Source organism: Chiloscyllium plagiosum, chromosome 14 (genome assembly GCF_004010195.1).
Source record: "Chiloscyllium plagiosum isolate BGI_BamShark_2017 chromosome 14, ASM401019v2, whole genome shotgun sequence".
Taxonomy (NCBI): Eukaryota; Metazoa; Chordata; class Chondrichthyes; order Orectolobiformes; family Hemiscylliidae; genus Chiloscyllium; species Chiloscyllium plagiosum.
The window spans coordinates 60,498,392-60,526,367 of NC_057723.1; the positions used below are offsets into that span (position 1 = coordinate 60,498,392).

The 27,976-nt window shown below is 42.2% G+C and overlaps 1 long non-coding RNA gene across 1 annotated transcript; it reads right to left on the bottom strand.

Moving 5' to 3' along the window:
* Window positions 1–1,136: 1,136 nt before the first annotated feature.
* On the bottom strand, window positions 1,137–27,867 carry LOC122556764. The gene is made up of 3 exons (XR_006313653.1): window positions 27,810–27,867; window positions 13,940–13,959; window positions 1,137–1,207 (listed from the first exon to the last, which is right to left on the bottom strand). It is a non-coding gene; the product is annotated as an uncharacterized LOC122556764 (long non-coding RNA).
* Window positions 27,868–27,976: the final 109 nt, after the last annotated feature.

The following is a 27,976-nucleotide window of genomic DNA, read 5'->3' on the forward strand; positions in this document are numbered from 1 at the left end:
AAGAGGATGCATCCCGAAGTCTATAACTAGCTGGAGTTTCAGACAGTACATTCTGGATTGTTCACAATACATTTTTATTTAGCACCACATCCAATTTCACAAATATCGAGGAGCTAGTCACCATTGTCCATTCCTTAATGATTGCTTTATGTGGCTTTGCCTGTCTGAGTGCTCCTAGGCAATTTTATCCCAATGTTTCCAGCATGTCTGGTGGAAGGCTGCTGATGTTTAGTGGGGGAAATTGCAGAAGGCCTGGATTCAAACTGTATCACTTTGGCATGGATAGCACCAGGCTGAGATAGCTGCTGAGAGGCAATAGCAATAGCACAGGTGAAGTGGCACTGGTTAAAGCACAATTCTGTCAACCGAGAGCTCAGCGCAGATACCATATTGTGGTTATTTTGGGTATCTGAAAGTAGAAAAACAGTGGTCAGAATCTTACAGAGGTGACAAGGGTCTCAGAAGCCAATTGGAGAACCACCAATCCATATATCATCTTCTTCCAGCAGGCTCATCATATTATGTGCCATTCAGGCACTTCACAAGCCAGCAGCAAGCCTTCCCCCCCCAGAAAAAAGACCCAAGCGCAGAGGTTCCACTCACCAAGTCTAACCACAGGCTCCATCCAATGGCAACACCACCAAGATAGTGATGGCTGCTACTAGCATGATGATATACTAATGCCCCTGTTTGTTGCTGGACTCAATATGTTGGCAAGCAATGAGGGTGGAATTGGATTTCACAGGCTGGAGCAGTAAGGAGGTCAGCAGCAAGGGCATGGGATGGCTTTCATTGGCTGAACACTTTTTCCAACACCATGAGCTGTTGCCCATGGTCTGAATAGCTAGCCCAAAATCAGAATGGGAAACTTTTGAGACAGGTCCATGGGACTTTCAGAATAGGTCAAGCACAAAGCATTTGTGGGAGACAAAGTTAGGAGAGGTCCAGACTTGCACTGGAAAACAAGACTGGTTTGTGTATTGGAGTACAGCAAGCAGACTTGCTCCCCCAGCCAGGTTTCCACCTTGATCATGTATGGAGAGGGAAACGAACCTTTGACACATCATGGATCCATTGGTATTCTCTTAGAAGATTGCTTAAGACCACAGAGTGTTCTGGAAGGATGCAACAGGGAGGGATAAGAAGGAACATCTGGCCATTGCCTCAGCAAACATTTGACTTGGCTTAGCAACAGAGCTCCAACCACCTGGACAGAGCAAAAGAGAAGATGACCACATGTGAGGCCAACCCTTACCAAATTCATCAAAGCAAACTACACAGTCTGGCCATGTTTAACTGCGTGGATAATACCTATTCTGGCAGCCAGTAGTACTTTAGATAAGAATTGCGACAATGACTTAGTGCTGTAATTGGCAGTGTAATTAATATAAGAATCAGCTCGGTAATCACAAAAGAGTAGGGTTTACATAATATTCAGCCATATGGCCCCTTTTGTATCTTTAGTGTATTTTGTGAATAAATTTGAAAGTCAACTCTGACCCTTTTGTTCATCTCATAAGTACCGTACCTGAGTAAAACAAGTTTACGTGTCCATCACACAAACAACAGCCAGGTCACTAAGTGGGCACTACGTACATTTGAAAGACCTTTCCAAGAGCCAGCACGTAACACTCAATGGGGAGGACATTGGTTTCTGGCAATAGATTTGGTTATATTGAGGGGAGGGAGAAGGTCAAAGCAGATGTATATGCTTCCATTATCTGCTACTTAGAGGGTTGTAAAAAATGATAGCAGTTTTGAACAGGAGGTGAACGATGAGAGGAAGGATTAAGTTTGAGGATCACATCAGTTTCTAATGATTTATTCCTGCCTCTGGTCATGAACTGAGTACCAGCTACACTTAGTGAGCTGTGCTGTTATGATAGTGAGCATTATTTCATAAGTGCATTATTGCGTAGGAGAAGATGAGCAACTGGTTAAAGGGCCTGTGATGTGTTGAGCAGTGTGTGACATACTGAAGCAGTGAGTGGAATTTGATATTTGATAAACATTGACTGACTAGACAATTTGTGTGAGATCACTATACTTCTTATAATACTGCATCTAAGACCTTAAAGTCTCACCGTCAGAGCGACCTGACACTTCTGTCTTTTGAAAGTTCATTTTGAGGTGATATTTTGATACCCTATGGATATATGCCACCTTATACTACCCCTACAGTGTGGAAAGAGGCCATTCATCTAATGAGTTTGTATCAACCCTCTGAAGAACATCCCTCCCAGACCCAGCACCTATCCCGTCCCTACAATTGCCATTCCAATCCACCCAGCCTATATGTTCTTGGATACTACAGACAATTTAAAATGGCCAATTCTCCTAACCTGCTTATTTTTGAAGGGTGGGAGGAAATTGGAGTACCCAGTGGAAACCTCCGGAAACATGGGAAAAATGAGGAAACTCCATACAGACAATCATCTAAGGCCGAAATTGAATCTGGGTCCCTGGCACGGCGAGGCAGCAGTGCTAACCACTAAGCCATGATATCACTCTTAACCTTTTTGCATCAGCTTCTCCATTGCAATACCTGAAATTCTTGGATACCAGGTTCTGCCCTGTTGTAGAGAAGAAAGTGAGGTCTGCAGATGCTGGAGATCAGAGATGGAAATGTGTTGCTGGAAAAGCGCAGCAGGTCAGGCAGCATCTAGGGAACAGGAGAATCGACGTTTCGGGCATTAGCCCTTCTTCAGGACGGCTAATTCCTGAAGAAGGGCTAATGCCCGAAACGTCGATTCTCCTGTTCCCTAGATGCTGCCTGACCTGCTGCGCTTTTCCAGCAACACATTTCCATCTCTGCCCTGTTGTACCACTCTTGTCTCTCTTCCAAGTTAGAATCAGTTATACAGTGATAGAGTCATAGGGATGTACAGCACAGAAATAGACCCTTTAGTCCAACTCATGCATGCTGACCAGATGTCCTAAATTAATCTGGTCCTACTTGCCAGCACTTGGCCCATTAATCTCTAAAGCCTTCCTATTCATATACCCATTCAGATGCCTTTTAAATGTTGTAATTTTACCAGCCTCCACCACATTCGCTGGCAGTTCATTCCACTCACGTACTGCCCTCTACATTAAAAAGATGCCCCTTGGGTCCCTTTTAAATCTTTCCATTCTCACTCTGAATGTACGCCCTCTAGTTCTGGACACTCCCACCCCAGGGGAAAGACCTTGTCTATTTTAGATTACTTAGATTAGATTAGATTACTTTACAGTGTGGAAACAGGCCCTTCGGCCCAACAAGTCCACACCGACCCGCCGAAGCGTAACCCACCCATACCCCTACATTTACCCCTTACCTAACACTACGGGCAATTTAGCATGGCCAATTCACCTGACCTGCACATCTTTGGACTGTGGGAGGAAACCGGAGCACCCGGAGGAAACCCACGCAGACACGGGGAGAACGTGCAAACTCCACACAGTCAGTCGCACAGTCACATACTCTATCCATGCCCCTCATGATTTTATAAACCTCTATATAGCCACCCCTCAGCCTCTGATGCTACAGGGAAAACAGCCACTCCCCTATAGCTCAAACCCTCCAAACCTGGCAACATCCTTGTAAATCTTTTCTGATCACTTTCAAGTTTCACAGCATCCTTCCAAAACAGGGAGACCAGAATTGCATGCAATATTCCAAAAGTGGTCTAATCATTATGCTATACAGCCAAATATGACCTCCCAACTCCTATACGCAATGGTCTGACCAATAAAGGAAAGCATACCAAATGCCTTCTTCATTATCCCATCTACCTGTGACTCCATTTTCAAGGTACGATGAACCTGCACTCCAAAGTCTCTTTGTTCAGCAACACTCCCAAGGACCTTACGATTAAGTGTATAAGTCCTACATTGATTTTCCTTTCCAAAATGCAACTCCTCACGTTTATCTGAATTAAACTCCATCTGCCACTCCTCAGCCTATTGGCCCATCTGATCAAGATCTCATTGTACTCCAAGATAACTTCACTGTCTACTACATCTCCAATTTTGATGTCATCTGCAAACTTACTAAATATACCTCCTGTGTTCACATCCAAGTCATTTAGAACATAAAACATAGAACATAGAACAATACAGTGAAGAACAGGCCCTTCGGCCCTCGATGTTGAGCCGACCTGTGAATTATTGTCAGCTTGTCCCCCTACACTATCCCATCATCATCCATGTGCTTATCCAAGGATTGTTCAAATTTCCCTAATGTGGCTGAGTTGACTACATTGGCAGGTAGGGCATTCCATGCCCTTACCACTCTCTGAGTAAAGAACCTGCCTCTGACATCTGTCGTAAATCTATCATCCCTCAATTTGTAGTTATGCCCCCTTGTACAAGCTGACATCATCATCCAAGGAAAAAGACTTTCACTGTCTACCTTGTCTAATCCTCTGATCATCTGGTATGTCTCTATTAAATCCCTTCTTAGCCTTCTTATTTCCAATGGGAACAGACCCATGTCTCTCAGCATTTCCTCATAAGACCTTCCCTCCAGACCAGGCAACATCCTGGTAAATCTCCTCTGCACCTTTTCCAATGCTTCCACAATCTTCCCGAAATATGGCGACCAGAACTGTACACAATATTCCAAGTGTGGCCGCACTAGCGTTTTGTATAGTTGCAGCATGATATTGTGGCTCTGGAGCTCAATCCCTCTACAAATGTAAGTGAGGACTGCAGATGCTGGAGATCAGAGCTGAAAATGTGTTGCTGGAAAAGCGCAGCAGGTCAGGCAGCATCCAAGGAACAGGAGAATCGACGTTTCGGGCATAAGCCCTTCTTCAGGAATGAGGAAAGCGTGTCCAGCAGGCTAAGATAAAAGGTAGGGAGGAGGGACCTGGGGGAGGGGCGTTGGAAATGCGATAGGTGGAAGGAGGTCAAGGTGAGGGTGATAGGCTGGAGTGGGGTGGGGGCGGAGAGGTCGGGAAGAAAATTGCAGGTTAGGAAGGCGGTGCTGAGTTCGAGGGATTTGACTGAGACAAGGTGGGGGGAGGGGAAATGAGGAAACTGGAGAAATCTGAGTTCATCCCTTGTGGTTGGAGGGTTCCAATACCATACAACCCAGATGGCCTCCTTCTTCAAAGACCGCAATTTCCCCCCAGACATGGTCGACGATGCCCTCCATCACATCTCCTCCACATCCTGCTCCTTCGTCCTTGCGCTTTTCCAGCAACACATTTTCAGCCCCTCTACAAATGAAACCTAACACACCGTATGCCTTCTTAACAGCACTATCAACCTGGATGGCAACTTTCAGGGATCTATGTACATGGAGATAAGATCCCTTTGCACATACACACTACCAAGAATCTTTCCATTGACCCAGTACTCTGCCTTCATGTTACTCTTCCCAAAGTGCATCACCTCACATTTAGCTGCCTTGAACTCCATTTGCCACCTCTCAGCCAAATTCTGCAGTTTATCCAAGTCCCCCTGCAATCTGTAACATTCTTCCAAACTGTCCACTGACTTTAGTGTCATTCGCAAACTGACTAATCCATCCACCTATGCCTGTGTCTAAGTCATTTATAAAAATGACAAACAGTAGTGGTCCCAAAACAGATCCTTGTGGCACATCACTAATAATGGGACTCCAGGCTGAATATTTTCAATCAACCACCACTCGCTGCCTTCTTTCAGAAAGCCAGTTTCTAATCCAAACTGCTAAATCACCCTCAATTCCATGCTTCTGCATTTTCTCCAAAAGCCTACCATGTGGAACGTTATCAAAGGCTTTACTGATGTTTATATAAATGACAAAAAGCAGTGGACCCAGAACAGATCCTTGCAGCACACCAATGGTCACAGGCCTCCTGTCTGAAAAGTATTCCACTGCCCATCCTCTGTTTTCTACCTTTGAACCAGTTCTATATGCAAATGGCCAGTTGTCCCTGTATTTCATGTAATCTAACCTTTCTCACTAGTCTACCAACAGGAACCTTGTTGAATGTCTCAATGAAGTCCATACAGATCATGCCCACTACTCTACCTTCATCAATCTGCTTTGTTACTTCTTCAAAAAACTCAACAAAGATAGAGAGATATGATTTCCCATGCACAAAGCTATGTTGACTAACCCTAATCAGTCCTTGCCTGTCTAAATATATATAAATCCTGTCCCTCAGGGTTCCCTCCAACAATTTTTCCACTGCTGTTATCAGGCTCATTGGTCTATATTTCCCTGGCTTTTCCTTACAACCTTTCTTAAATAATGGCACCATGTAAGCCAATCTCCAGTCTTCCAACACCTCACCTGTAATTATCAATGATACAAATATATCAGTAAGCAGTACAGCAATAATTTCCCTTGCTTCCCCCAGAGTTACATAGAACATAGAACATAGAACATAGAACAATACAGCACAGAACAGGCCCTTCGGCCCACGATGTTGTGCCGAACATTTGTCCTAGCTTAAGCACCCATCCATGTACCTATCCAATTGCTGCTTAAAGGTCACCAAAGATTCTGACTCTACCACTCCCACAGGCAGCGCATTCCATGCCGCCACCACTCTCTGGGTAAAGAGGTAAATCTTCTCTGCACCCTCTCCGAAGCTTCCACATCTTTCCTAAAGTGAGGCGACCGGAACTGCACACAGTACTCCAAATGTGGCCTAACCAAAGTCCTGTATAGTTGCAACATCACTTCACGACTCTTGAATACAATCCTTCTGCTAATATACGCTGATACACCATAGGCCTTCTTACGAGCTCTATCCACCTGAGTGGCAACTTTCAAAGATCTATGAACATAGACCCCAAGATCCCTCTGTTCCTCCACCTCACTAAGAACCCTACCGTTAACCCTGTATTCTGCATTCTTATTTGTCTTTCCAAAATGGACAACCTCACACTTGGCAGGGTTGAACTCCATCTGTCACTCCTCAGCCCAGTTCTGCATCATATCTAAGTCCCTTTGCAGCCAACAACAGCCCTCCTCACTATCCACAACTCCACCAATCTTCGTATCATCTGCAAATTTACTGACCCACCCTTCGACTCCCTCATCCAAGTCATTAATAAAAATTACGAACAGCAGAGTTCTAGGCTACACCTGAGGATTTATCCACCTTTATGCATTTTAATACATCCAGCACCTCCTGCTGTGTAATATGGACATTTTTCAAGATGTCACCAACTATTTACCACTTTCTTCATCTTACATGTATTTCTCCACAGTAACCACTGACGCAAAATACTTGTTTGGTATCACCCCCATCTCCTGCACCCCCCACAAATAGGCTGCTTTGATGATCTTTGAGGGCCTGTATTCTCTCCCTAGTTACTCTTTTGTCTTTAATGTATTTATAAAATCCCTTTGGATTCTCCCGACCCTATTTGCCAAAGCTATCTCATGTCCCCTTTTTGCCCTCCTGATTTCCCTCTTAAGTATACTCCGACTGCGTTTATACTCTTTTAAGGATTCTCTCAATCCCTCCTGTCTATACCTGACATATGCTTTCTTCTTTTTCTTAACCAAAACCTTAATTTCTCTAGTCATCCAGCTTTCCCTATACCTACCAACCTTTCCTTTCACCCTAACAGGAACATACTATCTCTGGACTCTTGTTATCTCATTTTTGAAGACTTTCTATTTTCCAGCCATCCCTTTACCTGTGAACATCTGCCCCCAATCAGCTTTTGACAGTTCTTGCCTAGTACCATCAAAATTAGTCTTCAGCCAATTTAGAATTTCAACTTTTAGATCCGGTCTATTCTTTTCCATCACTATTTTAAAACTCACAGAATTATGATCACTGGCCCCAAAGTGCTTCCCCACTGACAACTCAGTCACCTGCCCTCCCGTATTTCCCAAAAGTAGGTCAGGTTTTGCACCTTCTTTCGTAGGTACATCCACATACTGAATGAGAAAACTTTCTTGTACGCACTTTAAAAATTCCCCTCCATCTAAACCCTTAACTCCATGGCAGCCCCAGTCTATATTTGGAAAATTAAAATTCCTTACCATAACCACCCTATTATTTTTAAAGATAACTGAGATTTCCTTACAAATTTGTTTCTCAATTTCCCGCTGACTATTAGGGGTCTATAGTTCAATCCAATAACGAGATCATTCCTTTCATATTTCTCAGTTCCACACAAACAACTTCCCTGGACGTATTCCCAGGAATATCCTCCCTAAGTACAGCCGTAGTTTTGTTCCTTAGCAACCCACCATTCCCCATCCTTTCTTGCCTCCCTATCCTTCCTATAGCATTTTTATCCTGGAACATTAAACTGTCAGTCCTGTCCATCCCTGAGCTACATTTCTGTAATTGCTAAGATATCCCAGTTCCATGTTACTAGCCATGCCCTGAGTTCATCTGCCTTCCCTATTTGGCCTCTTGCATTGAAATAATTGCAGGTTAATTTATCAGTCCTACCTCATTCTCTGCTTTGTTCCTGCCTGCCCTGACTGACTTGCTCCTTTTCCCAACTGTACCAGTCTCTGACTGATCTCTTTCCTCACTATCTCTCATCCCCCTACCTTACTGGTTTAAATCCTCCTGAGTAGTTCTAGCAAACCTCTCTGTCAATGTATTAGTCCCCTTCCAATTCAGGTTTAACCTGTCCTTCTTATACAGGTCACTTCCACTCCAGAAGAGATTTCAATGATCTAAAAATATGAACTCTTCACACCTGCACCAGCTCCTCAGCTATGCATTCATCTGCTCTATCCTCCTATTCCAATCCTCACTAACCCTTAGCACTGGGAATAATCCAAGCACCTAGCCTCAAGCACCTCCTTTTTGAATTCCTGCCTAACATCCGATATTCTCCCTTCAGAATCTCATCCTTTTCCCTTCCTATGTTGTTAATTTTAATGTGTACAACAATGTCCTGCAGGTCCTTCTCTCCTTTGAGAATATTTTGCACTCTCTCCAAGCTATTCTTGATCCTGGCATCAGGGAGGCAATACACCATTCTGATTTCTCACTGTCGGTCGCAGAAACATCTGTTTGTACCGCTGACAAGAGATGCCCCATCACAGTCGATCACTAGGAGCCTGACACACTCCTCGTTACATTAGAGTCAGTCTCAGAATCAGGAACTTGGTTGTTCATGTTACATTCCCCTTAAAGTCATCGCCCCCTACTCTTTTTCAAAACAGCATACTATTTTGAGATGGGAATAGCCACAGAAGACTCCTGCACTAGCTGCCTCCTTCTCCCACCTTTCCTAGGGATGACCCATCTACCTGATTGTATCTGTGTTTTTTTTCCTTTTGTATAACTGCCATCCGTCACACCCCTCACTCCTGTAAATTCCTCATTGTCTCTAACTGCAGCTCTAACCGATCTATACAATGTGATAGGATTTGCAACCAAACACACTTACTGATGAGATAATCATAAGTAACATGGAAATTTACCCTAATCTCCCACATCTGACAAGAAGAGTACATCACTTACTAAAGAGCATCTTTGCTCCATATCATTTACAAGTCCAGAAAATAGCACAGTCTTACTGTTCTAAAAAACACTGCTCCAGGCTAAATTAGAACCAATATTTTATATTTTTAAAATTTAATCAAGAGACAGATCTCAATAAAACATATAATCAAAAAAGAACTCACTATACTCACTGCTGTAGATTTCCAAAATGAAAAAAAAGATCGGTTATACTTGAAAACTATAAACGTAGCTGCTCCTGTGCTATGAGCTCCCCCACACAAGTTCCTCCAAGGCCAGCTGTGAATTTCACTACTTGTTAATTTTTCTTAGATGAATTCCAAATTCTAGAGCTATGTGGACTCAAACAGCAAAGGCAGTAGCTGTGCTGATTCACTATAGAGTGAATTTCATTTTCTATAAATTTTCCAGCCTTTCTCAAGTCTGCCGCCATTCAATAGCATGCTTGGTGTTCCCTGAAATCTATAATCATTTAGGTTAGCAAGCCAAATGAATTTTTCATGCTCATCACATCAAAAGCAATGCACATGGGTTAATGTCATCATGACCCATGTGCCCATTTTCAGAGATGCTGTTGTGTCCACAGCCTCTGCGCCAACAGCCCAGGAATCCTAGGGGCTGCAAATCTAACACCTCTTTGCCTCATTTGGTGCTCATTGTATTTTTCACTCTTGTCCACACCTTTACTGAGAGTTGAAGTATTGTTGAGGTGACAATCATTTGCCTTTACCACTTAGATTTTTTATTGCATGAATCACTACAATCTTTAGTTTGTTTTGGTTGATTTTAGTTTTTCTCAGATATGCAAATCAAAACCTGCAAAAGTAGGCCACCCTATACCTTCTAAAATATGATTCTGACAAATCAGATTGCCTGCCTTTTAACTTTTTCTATATTTAAACAATTGCATTGGTTTAGTCAATTGTGACTGACACATAATTCAAAATGAAATTTGGGGTTAGGTCTTTGAGCTCCAAGAGACCACAGGAAGGATTTTCTTTCATTTCATGTGTATATATCATGCAACATGACTTGTCATGTATTAAGGCTTTAATTGACTATATTTAGATGAAAGAATGAAATGTTGTACCTGGATATGCAACCTTCAGTTGCCCTTTCTTTCCTGCACTCCATGGGAATATTTTATTTGTAGAGGAGGAGCAAAAAGACTGCTGTCAGATACGACACAATTTCAGAAGTAACTTTACAATGAGGCACCACTGGAATTGTTTACAGAACTATAACTCTCAATTAATCCTTAATCACCACAATAAAGTAACTGCTTTGAAACTTTGTGTCATGACACTACAGCCAACAGACAGAAAATTACATAAGGTTAGGAAGAATTCTATGCAATATAAAATATTCAAACAAAACTGTTAACCATTGATAAGCCATATTAATGTCTGAAAAATTATTGAACTAATTTCTCTAAGGCTAATGGACATTAAGTTCTGTTTGTGTTGACAGCAAGCATTATATGAAATGGCATTTTTCATGTTAATCCTTCAATAGAGAATAGAGTCTTAAACCCAATAATAATTATAAATTAGAAGCAACTTTATAGGTGAAAACTTCTCTGCATTAGATGTGGGTTTTCCAATGTTTATGGTTTTGATTTTTTAATTTTATCTATATATAACTATTTTATGATATCTACTTTACTTTATTATGATTGTAAAAGCATCATACACAGAAGATTTATGCATTTTGCATTTAGATCATAAAGTTGTAGAGATGTATAGCATGGAAACATACCCTTCGGTCCAACTCATCCATGCAGACCAGATACCCCTAACCCAATCTAGTCCCACCTGCTAGCAACCGGCCCATTTCCCTCCAAGACCTTCCTATTCATAAGACCATAAGCCCATAAGACATAGGAGTGGAAGCAAGGCCATTTGGCCCATCGAGTCCACTCCGCCATTCAAACATTTCAATGCCACTTACTCGCACTCTCCCCGTATCCCTTAATTCCTTGCAAGATTAAGAATGTATCAATCTCTGCCTTGAAGACATTCAATGTCCCAGCCTCCACTGCACTCCATGGCAATGAATTCCACAGGACCACCAGGCTGAAGAAATGTCTCCTCATTTCCGTTCTAAATTGACCCTGTCTAATTCTATGGCTGTGCCCACGGGTCCTAGTTTCCCCATCTGACAGAAGCAAATTCCCAATGTCCACCTTTGTAAGCCATGCATTATCTTGTAAGTTTCTATTAGATCTCCCCTCAACCTTCTAAACGCTAATGAATGCGATCCCATCCAGATGCCTTTTAAATGTTGCAATTGTACCAGCCTCCACCACTTCCTCTGACAGCTCATTCCATATTCGTACTACTCTCTGCATGCCCCTTAGGTCTCTTTTATATCTTTCCCTTCTCATCTTAAACCTATGCTCTCTAGTTCTGGACTCCCCCACACCAGCGAAAAGTCTTTGTCTATTCATCCTACTCATGCCCCTCATGATTTTATAAACCTCTACAAGGTCACCCCTCAGCCTCCGATGCTCCAGGGAAAATAGCCCCAGCCTATTCAACCTATCCCTATAGCTCATATCCTCTATCCCTGGCAACATGCTTGGAAATTGTTTCTGAACATTTTCAGATTTTGCAACATCCTTCCAATAGGAAGGAGACCAGGATTGCATGCAATATTCCAAAATTGGCCTAATCAATGTCCTGTACAGCTGCAACATGACCTCCCAATTCCTGTACTGAATACTTGACCAATAAAAGAAAGCATACCAAACACCTTCGTATCCTATCTACTTGCGACTCTACTTTCAAGGAACTGTGAGCCTGCACTCCAAGGTCTCTTTGTTCAGCAACAGTCCCTAAGTCCTTACCATTAAGTGTATAAGTCCGGCTAAGATTTGTTTTCCCAAAGAGCAGAACCTCACATTTATCTAAAGTAAACACCATCTGCCACTCCTCAGACCATTGGCCCATCTCATCAAAATCCCATTGTAATCTGAGGTAACCTTCTTTGCTGTCCACTACACTCCAATTTTGGTGCCATCTGCAAACTTACTAACTATACCTACTATGTTCACATCTAACATCAAGGCCAACCAAACTGACAGTAAGTCTGATATTAATGTCTACCAGCTTTCAACTTGCTAATCACTGGAGTGCTGTCCATCAGAAGTTAGCCAGGGACCAAGTGCAAGCCATTAGTCACCATAACTTTCAGATTATCAATACCAACAACCAGTCAGCTTGCCACTCTATAGCCAGCTACTAACATTAGCCAACTACCAGACACTAGTCATCCATGAAACACACCCATATCAGAAGCACCTCCTTCTTAGTCAGATGCCAAACAGCAGTAGCCAACCAAGCCTGATGGAATCAGCATGGAATCAACCTAATAGCAGTAGTAGCTATTTACAACAACCATCAGTCAGATAACCCATTGTAGAGCATTAGAATCTTGTCAGTCATCATAAAGTAAGAGAAAGAGAATCATAAGAAGCAAGGTTACGAGCCCAGATGAAGTAATGTTGTCAAAAGGGCATCAGAAGCAAAAGTAGTATGAAATGAACCAGCAAGAGGAGAAGAGTTAAAATTTGAATTGTTATTTTCTTTAAATGAGTTAAAATTTAAATAAAATTCAATTATCTCATCAGGGCTCTGAAGATGAGACTCCCCTTCAAAGCTCTTTTATTTTTTACTCAGCCTTGCTCACCATGCCTGAGCTTAAATCCTTCAATCCCTCATTTCCATATGGATCATTGTAACAAACACTTCCACTGTTGTGCTGTGGTGTAGTTCACCAAAGGGAGCCCAAAGACCCCTTTAAATACCAATATATATTACTTTCTCCCAATTGTTGCATTTGATGACAATGAAATAGCATATAGGCCCTGTAGCCAGTGCAGGACTCCAATTGACATCATTGAGGGATTGTAATGAATGCCTGAATTATTTGTCTGGTTGAAAATGTCATCTAGTAGGCCTTTACTCTTAACACAAATGTTTTCTTTATCATGCCACTTTTATGCTATTCATGTTAAAAAAAAGCCTCTGGGGTATCTTACAACATCTTGCATATATAACTCTTTATGATATATCTGCTGACATGTGCATAGTTGACAACTCTGACTCACAGAGAAACGGCATGAAACACAGGTAATTCCTTTCATTAGCTTAAGAAATACGTGTATTCATATATTACCCTTCATTGCCATAGGATATTCCAAAACACGATGCATCCAATGAAGTAACTTTGAAGTGTGGTCAATGTTGATTGGTGATGAAGTTGAAAACTAATCATACTACCATTGTAGTATTACTCAGATAGTTTTACAAGTCACAATTTGGGTGCAGTGGGCATTAGAAGTAGTTCAGATGTTATAATGAAAAGAATATGATATTGCACAGAGACTTGCAGTTCACATTGTCATTTAAAATAATGTTCAGTGTTAGCAGTATCTCATTTTATCCAAAATGATCCATTAAACACAATCATCCCAAATGAATTTGATATGATTTAATCTCAATACTTACATTTATAAAGAACCTCTGTTCTAGTAAAACAAAAGAAAATGAATTAATTTTCGTTCAGTTCAGTTTCTTTTTCCTTTATTATAATCAGATGTTTCATTGTACTGACTACACTTATTGGAAATCATAACTTGCTACTTATGCTTAAGCAATTCAGACATTGTTAATAATAAGAATGTAAAGTCATGTCATTTCTTTCATCTAAAATTTGGGTTTTATGCTCTTCAATGTGTGCTGTGTTACAGCATCATTGTTATGATGAAGGGAAGATGCACTGTTAGAAGTACACCTCGAGATTTGGAAATTTACATTTGGTTCGGCAAATATTCTTCACATTTAGGTAGAAATTTCAAAGCATTGTAAGAAAACATCTTTTAATTTATCCATATACGAGCACTAAACACTCTTATTGATATAAATGAAATACCCTCCTCACAACAATAAATGACAAGCAATAAATAGAACCGTCAGGAATGCATTCCTTCGCACAATATATCAGAAATAAAAAAGAAGGCAGAAAATGCTGGAAATACTCGGCAGGTCAGGCAGTATCCACACAGAGAAAAATGGTGTTAATATATCAACTTAATAAGCATTCATCAATTGGAAAAAAATGAGAAATGTAACAATTTTTACGCAAACTTCAAGGCAGAAAATTTCCAAACTCAGTTTTAAGTTCGGGAGGATGTTCCTTGAACTTTTATTGAACCATGTTGTCAACGGTTGAGCATTCACAGTTCTATCTGTGTGGTATTTCTGAATGGGCTGGAGATGGACAAGAAATGCTGGCCTAGCCTGCAATACCCACTCCCTTGAATTAATTAAGAAAATAAATTCTTAATTTCTGTTTGCGCCAGATATTAATCTTCCCAGAAAATGAATGCATATTCTCATAGAATCGTAGAATCCCTACAGTGTGGAAGCAGACCATTCAGCCCATCAAGTGCACACCGACCCTCCAAAGAACAAAGAACAATATAACACAGGAACAGGCCATTTGCATTTTGTCCTTTCATACCAAAATTATGTTCACTGACAGGATCTGTATCTCTCTATTCTCTTGTTATTCATGTATTCGTCCAGGTGTTTCTTGAATGCTGCTTTCGTCTGGCAGCACGTTCCAGGCACTCACCACCTTTTATATAAAAAGCTTGCCATTCACATCTCTTTTAAACTAGTAATTGAGCCCACCACTTTGGGAAAATGTCTCATACTTTCTACTCTATCCATGCCATTCACAATCACATAAATATCTATCAAGTTGTCCCTCCACCTCCTGCGTTCCAGTAGAAACAAACCCAGTCTATCCAACCTTTCTTCATAGCTAAAATCTCCCACACCAGGCAACATCCTGGTAAACTTTTTCTGTACCCTCTCCAAAGCATCCACATTTTTCTGGTAGTGTGGTGATCAGAACTATTTGCAATATTCCAAGTGTGGCCTACCTAAAGTTCTATAAAGCTGAATCATAATTTGTCTATTCTTATACTCAATGCCCCTTCTAATGAATGCAAGCATGCCATAGCCTTCTTTACTACCTTATCTACCTACGCTGCCACCTACAGTGATCTGTGGACCTGCACACCCAGAACCCTCTACATATCAATCCTCCAAAGGGTTCTGCCATTCACTGTATAATTTGCACCTGTACCTTATCTTCCAAAATGCATCACCTCCCAATTGTCCAGATTAAACTCCATTTGCCATTTTTCTGCCATTACTTCAACTGCCATAATTCAGATTTGAAACGAGGTTCCTGCAGCCATAATGCAGAGTACTAACCACTACACAATCACAGCATCACTTGGAAACATACACTTTAGAAGAACAATACATATAGTGGCAGAGGAAATGTTAGGAACAGCGCCAAATACACAATGCATAAAACACATATGTAAGTATGGTATATGCAATAAGAAATTTCAGCACAGTAAATTTCTGAGCAAGAAGAGAATCAACTGATATCTTTCCATGTTCACATGACAACTAAACAATTTCTAAAATAACGTGTGCTGCTCCTGAATTCTTATCAATTGCCATTTCAAATATCTTGCTGTATCCTCTCACAGATGGAAATGTGTTGCTGGAAAAGCGCAGCAGGTCAGGCAGCATCTAGGGAACAGGAGAATCGACGTTTCGGGCATTAGCCCTTCTTCTCACAATCCTCCTCACTATTTGCAATTCCACCAACCTTTGTATCATTTGCAAACTTACTAATTAGACCAGCTACAAATTCCTGCAAATCATTTATGTTGACCACAAACAGCAGCGGTCCCAGCACTCATGCCAGCACTAGTCACAACCTTCCATTCTGAAAAGCATCCTTCTACCACTACCGTCTGTCTCCTCTGACTAAGCCAGTTCTGTTTCCATATTGCCAGCTTACCCCTGATACCATGTGACTTTGCCTTTTGTACTAGTCTGCCATGAGGAACCTTTGTCAAAGACTTTACTGAAGTCCTTGTAGACAACGTCAACTACATTTCCTTCATCAATCATCTTTGTTACCTCCTCAAAAAGCTTGATCGAGTTAGTGAGGCACAACCTCCCCCACACAAACTATGCTGTTGATCACTAATAAGTCCATTTGCTTCTAAATGCATAAAGCTTGTGTCCCTGAGAAGCTTTCCTAATAATTTTCCTACCACCAACGTGAGACTCACAGGCCTGTAATTATGAGGATTATACCTGTTTCCTTTCTTAAACAATAGGACAACGTTGGTGATTTCCCAGTGCTCTGGGACCTCAGCTGTGGCCAAAGATAACTCTTAATGCTCCTGCAAATTGTTCTCTTGCCTCTCTCAATATTCTGAGATCAATTCCATCAGGACCCAGGGATTAATCTACCTTAATACTTTTTTAAGATGCACAACACCTCTTCCTTTTTAAAAGCAACTTGGCTTAGTAATTTGACACTCCCTTCCCTGGGATTAACCTCCACCAATTTCTTCTCTTTGGTGAATGCTAGCACAAAGAATTAGTTCAGGGCATCATCTATTTCTTCTAGCTCCACACATAGATCCTCTCCTTTGTCCTTGAGTGGACTAAGCCTTTCCCTGGCTAACCTCTGGCTTTTTAGACATGTGTAAAGTGCCTTGGGACTCTGCTTAATCCTGTTTCCTAGCAACTTTTCATGACTGCTTTTAGCCTTTCTAATTCCTTGTTTAAGTTATTTCTGACTTTTGTTATATTCTTCAAGGGTTTTGTAAGTTCCCATCCTCCTAGACCTTCCATATGCTTCCCTTTTCTTTTTGACTAAAATCAAAACATCCCTGGTCATCCAAGGTGCACATAACTTGCCACACCTATCCTTCATCCTTTCAGGAATGTGCCACTCCTGAACTCTTACCAACTGTTATTTAAAATACTCCCACATATTCGTTGTGGATTTGCGCACAAACAGCCACCTGCAATCACCACTCTCCAGTTAATGCACAATATTGCTGTAGTTCGCCTTCCCCCAATTTAACACCCTCACCTGAGGACTGCATTTTAAAACTCATGGTATTATGGTCACGACTGATGAAATGCTCTCCCACTGAAACTTCACTTGTCAGCTTATTTCCCAATACCAAGTCCAATATAACCCCTTCTCTAGTTGGACTGTTTAGATATTATGTCAAGAAACCCTTCTGAATGGTCCTTACAAATTCTGCCCAACCAAGTTTCCAGCACAAAGTGAATCCCAGTCAATATGGAGGAAGTTAAAGTCACCCATCACAAAACCCTGATGTTTTCACATCTTTCCAAAACCTGTCTACATACTCCCTCCTCTATCTCCCGCTGGCTGTTGGGAGGCCTTTACTATATCTCCAGCATTGTGATTCCACCTTTCCTTATTTCTACCCATATTGCCTTGATGCACACATCCTCTGATGTATCCTCCCTCAGAATAGAAAAGAGTAACCCCCTCCCTACCTTATCTCTGTAACACTCCATTTCTCATGGCTAACTCACCTAGCCTGCACACCCCTGGACACATTCAGCAATTTAGCATGACCAATCCACTTAGCCTGCATATCTTTCGACTATGGGAGAAAACCCACACAGACACAGGAGAATATCAAACTCCACATAGATTGTTGCTTCAGGCTGGAATTGAACCTGGGTCCCTGGTGCAGTGATGTAGCAGTGCTAATCAGTGTGCCACCATGCAGCCCCATGTTTTGCTTCCTGTCCTATCATTCTTAACCTCCTTGAATAATAAACATAGCTTAATTCAATTCAATATTGGATTATGAATCATTTTTAATGCAGGGAGCTGTAAGAGTCCAGTTTCAGCATTCATAGAACCAGAATTAACATGATCTCAAGAGAGCACACTATAATGGCAGCTAATATACAACACTGAAAGAATATTTTCAAAGAGTGCCCAGTGGCCCCAAAAAAGTCTTCTTTTCTTAACTCTCAATATCGCCATCATCATAATAACCATTTTAGAGTTTATCTTCCCAGTTAACATGTTATGGGGAAACTAAAAGAATAATGTACTTGAAATGATCCAGACCTAACAGTAGACAGCAGTTTGTTAATGGCTACTACAGTAGCAGTTCCCAACCAGAGCACAAACAGAGCTGCCAGGAGTGTTCTCAATGTTTTTTAAGGTTCTTCTGTGTCAAAGCATCATTTTATACTACCATTTTGATTTTTGGGCAGAGGAACAAGGCACGAGACTCCATTTTATTTCCTACTTGTGGTGCAACTGGTGGCCATCGTAAGTATTGTCAAAGTTAATGAGATTGCGTTCTGCAATCACAACCACCGATTTTCAAAACTGTTTCCAGTTGCAGCAGTCTTCTTCTGAGCACTCTGCTGCAGTGCAATGTTTTTCAGTATATTTCAGTTCATGATACCTCATAAACAATTCTGTAGAACTTTCTGCAAACACTGCAAATATATGACAAGTACATAATATATAAGCCATAATGCAAAATGAAATTCTTGATGTGGAATGGGAAACTGCTGACCTTATAGCAGAGTCCCAATTATTCAAACAAAGGATGATACTCTATTTCATAGACCAATGAATAGTTGACCAAGAATAAAAAGCTGTCAAACTCCTCATTGCCCTTGAAAATGAAAGTTTGACAAAATTAATTTCTCTGCTCTATCTGATAACCACCAGAAGACGGCATGGTGGCACAGTGGTTAGCATTGCTGCCTCACAGCGCTAGAGACCGGGTTCAATGCCCGCCTCAGGCAACTGTCTGTGTGGAGTTTGCACATTCTCCCTGTGTCTGCGTGGGTTTCCTCTGGGTGCTCCGGTTTCCTCCCACAGTTCAAAAACATGTAGGTTAGGTCAATTGGCCATGCTAAATTGCCCGTAGTGTTAGGTGTAGGGGAATGGGTCTGGGTGGGTTGCTCTTCGGAGGGTCGGTGAGGACTTGTTGGGCCGAAGGGCCTGTTTCCACACTGTAAGTAATCTAATCTAATCTAAGACTTGATTAAATAACTAGAGGATCAGTTCAGGTTGATGTAAGCTTTAGAACTCATAGGCTAAAATTATGTTCAACAGGCTGCAACCAAGAGAAACAATTACCGATTTTGTTTGAAGATTTTGGCACTAAAGCACATAGTGGTTGGTCAGTAAAGAATGACTGGCCAAAGGATTGATGGAAATGATGATAGCAGCAATGCCAGTAAAGTAATTCTGAAAAACAGTCTTAATCAAAGAAAAAAGTCATGTTACTGACACATTGTTGAAAAGCAGGTAAACTGTTGAAGCCATTGTTAAAGGACATTAGCACCAACAAACTCTAAATCTGTGCAATAGTAGAAATAGTAACATAAAATAAATAAACCATCTCACATAAAATACAGCTCATCCACTTCCTAAACAGTGTATGGCATTCACCTTCTTTGCAGGAGACACAGAGCAGAGTATCACAGGGCACTAACTGCACAGTGTCTTAGCTAAGGGAGTGGGGTAACAGCTTACAACAACTGGTAGAAAAAAATGACATACTTTCTTCAGGCTTCAGATATTTACTGCACAAGGAGAGACACAATTTGCCCTTCAAGATGTCGGAAAATAAAATTATACAGTGTGCATAATTACAAGTAATTAACCTATTGCTGCACATAGAGTCATAGAGATGTACAGCATGGAAACAGACCCTTCGGTCCAACCTGTCCATGCCAACCAGATATCCCAACCCAATCTAGTCCCACCTGCCAGCACCCAGTCCATCTCCCTCCAAACCCTTCCTATTCATATATCCATCCAAATGCCTCTTAAATGTTGCAATTGTACCAGCCTCCACCACATTCTCTGGCAGCTCATTCCATGCATGTACCACCCGCTGCGTGAAAAAGTTGCCCCTTAGGTCTCTTCTATATCTTTCCCCTCTCACCCTAAACCTATGCCCTCTAGTTCTGGAATTCCTCACCCCAGGGAAAAGACTTTGTCTATTTATCCTATCCATGCCCCATAAGCAGATATAAACAATTGGCATATAATGCTAACGGAAAGCTCTTTTAAACTCCCCTTTAGACACACATTTTACTCTGCAATTTGAGAGGGTGAAGATAAAATCAGAGATAATGCTATTACAGCTGAATAAATGCAACTGCAGAGGCATGATGGAGGACCCTAGCAGGAAAGACAGTGGAACAGAGATGGCAGGAGTTTTGGGGAATTATTCAGGAGACACAGCAGAAATTCATCCCGAGGAAAGGGAGGACAAGGAAACCAATGCTGAATAGAGAAGTCAGGGATAGCATAAAAACAAAAGAAAATGCATACAATGTGGCAAAGAATAATGGGAAGCCAGAGGAATGGGAAGCTTACAATGACCAACAGAGAGGAACAAAAAAAGAAATAAGGAGAGAGAAGTTTAAATATGATGGTAAACTAGCCAGTAATATAAAGGAAGACTGTAAGAGCTCTTTAGATATATAAAGGGCAAAAGCTTGGCAAAAGTGTACATAAGGGCGCTGGAAAATGACACAGAAGAGATGGTAGTGGGGACCAAAGAAATGGCTGAGGAACTGAATAATTGCTTCACGTCAGTCTTCATAGTGGAAGACATAAGTAATATCCCAAAAATTCAAGAGAGTGGGGGGCCAGAGGTGAGTTTGGTGGCCATCACCAAGGAAAAGGTGCTAGAAAAACTGAATAGCCTGAATAAATCACCTGGACCTGATAGACCACACCCCAGAAATCTAAGAGAGATAGCTGAAGAGATAGTGGAGGTATTAGTGGTGATATTTTAGGAATCATTAGAATAAGGGACGATCCTGTGTGGGCTTTCAGGATTAACTGGATATGGCTGTTAGGGCAGTTGCATGTTCCTTCTGCCGAATGTGGCAGGTGAGAGACATGACACATGTCTCCACCAAACACATTTGCGGGAAGTGCACCCAACTCCAGCTCCTTGAAAACCAAGTTAGGGAACGGGAGCTGGAGCTGGATGAAGTACGGATCATCCGGGAGGTTGAGGGAGAAATTGAGAGGATGTCAGGGAGGTGGTAACTCCTCAGACACAGGATAAGGACAGCTGGGTTACAGTCAGATGGAGGAAAAGGAACTGACGGAGAGAACAGCGATATCCTGTGGCCATTCCCCTCAGCAATAAGTATACCATTTTAATACTGCTGGTGGGGACAGGCTCCCAGGGGAAAGCAATAGTTGTCACGTCTCTGGCACTGAGCCTGGCACTGTGGCTCAGAAGGGAAGGGGGAGAATAGAAAAGCACTAGTGGTAGGGGACTCAATAGTTAGACAGATTGGCAGGAGATTTTGTGGTCAGAAACGGGACTGCTGGGAGGTATGTTTTGTCCCCGGTGCCAGGGTCCGGAATGTCGCTGATCGGGCTTTCAGGATTTTGAAGAGGGAGGGTGAGCAGCCAGAAATCGTGGTAAATATTGGCACCAATGATATAGCCAGGAAAGGGATTGAAGATCTGAAAAGTGACTACAGAGAGCTAGGTTGGAAGCTGAAGAGCAGGACAAGTAAAGTAGTGATCTCAGGTTTGCTACTGGTGCCACAAGATAGTGAGGTAAGGAACAGTCAGCGAGTGCAGCTTAACACGTGGCTGTGAGGCTCATGCAGGAGGGAGGGCTTCAGATACTTAGACTATTGGCATGTCTTCTGGGGAAGGTAGGACCTCTACATGAAGGATGGGTTGTACCTGAAAGGGAGGGGCACAAATGTTCTGGGTGGGAGATTTGCTCGTGTGGTTCAGGAGGGTTTCAACTAGTTTGGCAGGGGGATGGGAACCAGAGCTACACATCTAAGTGGGGAGGGTGGGGGGAATAGTTGTAGATGGAGTAGTGACAGGATGTAGTGAATTTATTGGGAAGGTTTGTCATGTAATGGAACAAAGGAATCGGTTGAAGTGTGTCTGCTTTAACGCAAGAAATGTTTGAAATAAGTGATGACCTTAGAGCATGGATCAGTACTTGGGATTATGATGTTGTGGCCATAACGGAGATGTGTGTTTCACAGGGCAGGAATGGTTGCTAGATGCTCCAGAGTTTAGAAGTTTTAAAAAGAACATGGAGGGTGGAAAAAGAGAAGGGGTGTAGCATTGCTAATTAGAGAGTGCATCATTGCCAAAGAAACAAAGATTGTTGAGTAAGGTTTGTCGACTGAGTCAGTGTGGGTGGATATTAGGAACATCAAGGGAGCAGCCACTCATAGGGGTTCTGTAGAAAACCCCCAAATAGCAGTAGGGAGATCGAAAAACTCATCGGCTGGCAGATTTTGGAAAAATGCAGATGTAGCAGGGTTGTTGTTATGGGTGACTTCAACTTTTTCAATATTGACTGGAACCTCCTTAGTGCAGATGGTTTGGATGGAGCCGTTTTTGTCAGGTGTGTTCAGGAGGGTTCCTTACTCAATATGTAGACAGGTCGACAAGGAAAGAGAAAGGAGCAGTTATCATGGGAAGACATTTAATTGGGGAAAAGGAAATTATGACGCTATCAGAAAGGAGTTGGGAAGTACAGATTAGGAGCATTTGTTCCACAGAAAGGGCACAACAGACATGTGGAGACTGTTTAAGGAGCAGTTGTTGTGAGTGATGCATAAATTTCTTCCTCTGAGACAGGCAAGAAGGGGTAAGATTAAGGAGCCTTGGATGACGAGAACAGAGGAGCTTCTCGTCAAAAGGAAGAAGGCAGTTTACGTAAGGGTCTAGCAAGGGTCTAGTACAGCTTTAGAAGATTACAGGCTTGCTAGTAAGGAGCTCAGAAATGGACTGAGGAGAGCCAGGAGGGGACATGAAAAGAGCTTGGTGGGAAGGATTAGGGAGAACCCAAAGGCGTTTTACTCATACATTGGAATAAGAGAATGATCAGGGAGGAGGTAGGGCTGGTCAGGGATAGCGTAGGGAACTTGTGTGTGGAGTCTGAGCTGGTAGGGGAAGCCCTAAATGAGATTTTTGCTTCAATTTTCACTAACCAAAGGGACTTTGTTGTGAATGAGAACTTTGAGGAGCTGGGAAATAGGCTTGAACAGATCAAGATTGATGCAGTTGATGTGCTGGAAACTTTGGCAAAATTAAGATTGATGAGTCCACAGTTCCAGACTAGATTTATCCTAGGTTGCTCTGGGAAGTGAGAAAAAAGGTTCCTAAGCTGCTGGCGAAGACCTTTGCTTCCTCACTCTACATGGGAGTCATACCGGAGGATTGGACAGAGGCGAATGTTGTTCTTTTTTTCAAGAAGGGGAATAGAGAAATCCCTGGCAATTATCAACCAGTCAGTCTCACATCAGTGGTCAGCAAAGTTTTGGAAAGAAGTCTGAGGGATAGGATTTATGACTAGTTGAAAAGGCATCACGTGATTAAAGGCAGTCAGCATGGCTTTGTAAGGGGCAGGTCATGCCTCACAAATCTTATTGAGTTCTTTGAAGAGGTCGACAAAGGTCAAGCAGTGGATGTGGTGTATATGGACTTCAGCAAGGCATTTGATAAGATTCCCCATGGTAGACTCATTAATAACATCAGGATGTATGGGATACAGGGAGATTTGGCTGTCTGAATTCAGAATTGGTTGGCCGATAGAAGGTAGAGAGTTGTTGTAGATGGTAAGTAGTGTGCCAGGAGGTCAATGGTGAGTGGTGTCCTGCAGGGCTCTGTTCTTGGGCCTCTGCTCTTTTTGTAGTTTTTATAAATGACTTGGATGAGGAGGTTGGGGGTAGATTAGTAAATTTGCCGATGACACAAAAGGTTAGAGGTACAGTTGATAGTATTGAGGGCTTTTGCAAGCTGCAGAGCAACGTAGACAGAATGCAGAGTTGGGTTGAGAAATGGCAGATGGAATTCAACGTCGTTAAATGCGAAGTGATGCATTTTGGAAGGTCGAACTTGAATGCTGAATACAGGATTAAAGCCAAGATTCTTGGCAGTGTGGAGGAACAGCAGGATCTTGGTGTTCAAGTGTATAGATCCCTCAAAGTTGCCACCCAGGTGGATAGGGTTGTTAAGAAAGCATATGGTGTTTTCTCTTTCTTTAACAGGGAGGTTGAATTTAAGAGCAGTGGGGTTTTGCTGCAGCTCTACAAAACCCTGGTGAGACCACACTTGAAATATTGTGTCCAGTTCTGGTCGCCCTATTTTAGGAAAGATACAGAGGCTTTGGAGAGGATGCAAAGAAGGTGTACCAGGATCTGCCTGGACTGGAAGGCATGTCTTACGAAGAGAGGTTGACTAAGCTCTGTGGGCGGCACGGTGGCACAGTGGTTAGCACTGCTGCCTCACAGCTCCAGAGACCCGGGTTCAATTCCCGCCTCAGGCGACTGACTGTGTGGAGTTTGCACGTTCTCCCCGTGGCTGCGTGGGTTTCCTCCAGGTGCTCCGGTTTCCTCCCACAGTCCAAAGATGTGCAGGTAAGGTGAATTGGCCATGCTAAATTGCCCGTAGTGTTAGGTTAGGGGTATGGGTGGGTTGCGCTTCGGCGGGTCGGTGTGGACTTGTTGGGCCGAAGGGCCTGTTTCCACACTGTAATGTAATCTAATCTAAGCTCAAATTTTTCTCTCTGGAGAGAAGGAGAAAGAGAGATGACCTGATCGAGGTGTACAAGGTAATGAGAAGCATGGATAGAGTCAATAGCCAGAGACTTTTCCCCAGGGCAGGATTGACTGGTAATAGTTTTAAGGTGTGCGGAGGAAGGTATAGAGGAGACGTCAGAAGTGGGTTGTTTACGCAGAGAGTTGTGAATGCATGGTATGCTTTTCCAGCTGTGGTGGTGGAAGCAAAGTCATTAGGGACATGTAAGCGGCTGCTGGACATGCACATGGAGAGCAGTGAATTGAGGGATGCCTGGTTAGGTTATTTTATTTTTAAGATTAGATTCCCTGCAGTGTGGAAACAGGCCCTTCGGCCCAACCAGTCCACACTGACCCTCCGAAGCGTAACCCACCAAGACCCATTTCCCTCGGACTAATGCACCTAAAACTATGGGCAATTTAGCATGGCCAATTCACTTGACCTGCACATCTTTGGACTGTGGGAGGAAACCGGAGCACTCGGATGAAACTCATGCATACACGGGAAGAATGTGCAAACTGCACACAGACAGTCACCCGAGGCTGAAATCGAACCTGGGACCCTGGTGCTGTGAGGCAGCAGTGCTAACCACTGAGCCAAGGATTAGGAATAATCCTCGGCACAGCATCATGGGCCGAAGGGCCTGCTCTGTGCTGTACTTTTCTATGTTCTATGTTCTATGTTAACAGGAAAATCGCTAACATGACACACCTGTTCAAAAAGGCAGAAGACCGAAAATTACCGACTGATTACCCTAACCTCGGTTGAGGGTAAAATCCTGAATCCATTGTGAATGATGAGATTTCTGAATACTGAATGATGCAAAAGTAGGTAGAGGGGCAAATAACATTGAGGAAATGGGAACGCTGCAGGAAGATTTGGAAAGGTTAGGACAGTAGGCAAAGAAGTGGCAGATGGAATTCAATATGGGAAAGTGTGAGGTCATGCACTTTGGTAGGAAGAATAGAGGCATGGACTATTTTCTAAATCAGGAGAAAATTCAGAAATCTGAAGTGCTAAGAGACTTGAGAGTTCTAGTCTAGGATTCTCTCAAGGTAAACATGCAGATTGAGTCAGTAATTAAGAATGCAAACGTAATGATGACATTTGTTTTGAGAGTACTTGAATATAAAAGCACTACATACTCTTGAGGCTCTGGTGAGGCCACATTTGAAATATTGTGTGCTGTTTTGGGTCCCGTATCTCAGGAAGGATGTACTGGCCATGGAGCATGTTCAGAGAAGAGTCACAAGAATGGTCCAAGGAATAAACAACTTAACATATGAGGGAAGTTAGAGAACCCTGGGTCTATACTTGATGGAGTATAGAAGGATAAGGGATGATCAAATTGAAACTTACAGAATACTGAGTGGTGTGGATGTTGTGAAGATGCTTCAATTGGTAGGAGAGACAAGGTCCCGAGAGCAGAGCCTTAGGTTAGAGGGAAGACCTTTTGGAACGGAGATAAGGAGAAACTTTGTCAGCTAGAGAGTGGTGGATCTGTAGAATTCCAGACACAGCATGCTGTGGAGACCGGATCCTTGAATATATTTAATCTCCTATGTCTTATGGTCTTATGGACTTTCACCAAGAAAATGGGAAAATAGGTTACTGGTAGAGATAGAAATAAACTAGAAAGTCAATTCAATGGTCTTTACTTCCATATTCTGACATTGAGATGATCCTTAGGGTGGTTCGTGTATGAAAGGAGCTGCCAGAGGAGGTGGTAGAGGCACATACGATTACAACATTTAAAAAGCTTCTAGATTGTTACATGAATCAGAAGTGTTTAGAGAGATATGGGTCAATAAAATGTGATGCTGGAAAAAGCACAAGCAGGTCAAGCAGCATCAGAGAAACAGGGGATTTGACGTTTCAGGTCGGAACATTTCATCAGCACCTGAAAATAATAGACCTTCTTCCGCCTTCAGGTATTTACTGCACAGTGAGAGACATAACTTCAAAATGTCGGAAAATGAAATTATGTGGTATACATAGTGCAATAAGTCACTGACATGACACTCTAAAAAAAGAGACTTGCGATGTCTGGTAACATGCCAAATGTTAATAAAAACTTAAAGTTTGCACAATCCCCAAATTTCTCTGACTTTCAGAACAAAATTGAGGGAAAGCATGGGTCAAATTTCTGATCCAGTAAGAATTATTATTTATTTCAGGTAATTAAACTGTAGCTACATAGTTAAAAATCACACAACACCAGGTAATAGTCCAACAGGTTTATTTGGAAGTGCTAGCTTTCGGAGTGCTTCTTTAGAGAGCAGTGCTCTGAAAGCTTGATCTTTAACTTTGTCCACCCTAGTCCAATGCCAGCACTTTAACATTATGGCTACACATTAACAGGTATAAACAATCGGCACATAACACCAATGGAAAACTCCAATCTCCTTTTGAACTTCCCTTTGCATACACATTGAAAAGCAAATGGGGAAAATAAGTTATTGGGGAAGGTAGAGATAACCTAGAAAATCAAAGGTTCTGACCTGAAACACCGACTCCACTGCTTCTCTGGTGCTGCTTGACCTACTGTGCTTTTTCCAGCTCCACACATGATCAAGTCTGACTTTCCAGCATCTGCAATCCTTACTATCACCAAATTAGAAGATATGGGCCAAAGGCTAGCAAATGGGACAAAATCAATTTTGGATACCTGATCAGGATGGATGAGTTGGGACCGAATGATCTATTTTTGTGCTGTATGATTCTATGACTCGATGACTAGTCACGGTTTTAGTATTCAGTTGTCTTTTTCTGGAAGCTACCATTGGTTTGTACAAAGTATAGAGCAATTAATTTATCGATTCAACAGTCACAGCTCACAGTAACTATTTTTTCTTTAGGTTTAAACTGAAATTTTCTTACTGTGGAGAGCAGGCAGCTTCTAGTGGGCCCACCAACAGCTCATACTTCTGCACTGTCCTTATTCTCTCTCTCTCTGTATCTATATCTGTAACCTCTTTCCAGTTCCATCCTCTCAGAAAAGAACCAATCAGCTTCACTTGTAAACAACTTCTCGACTCCTGATCATC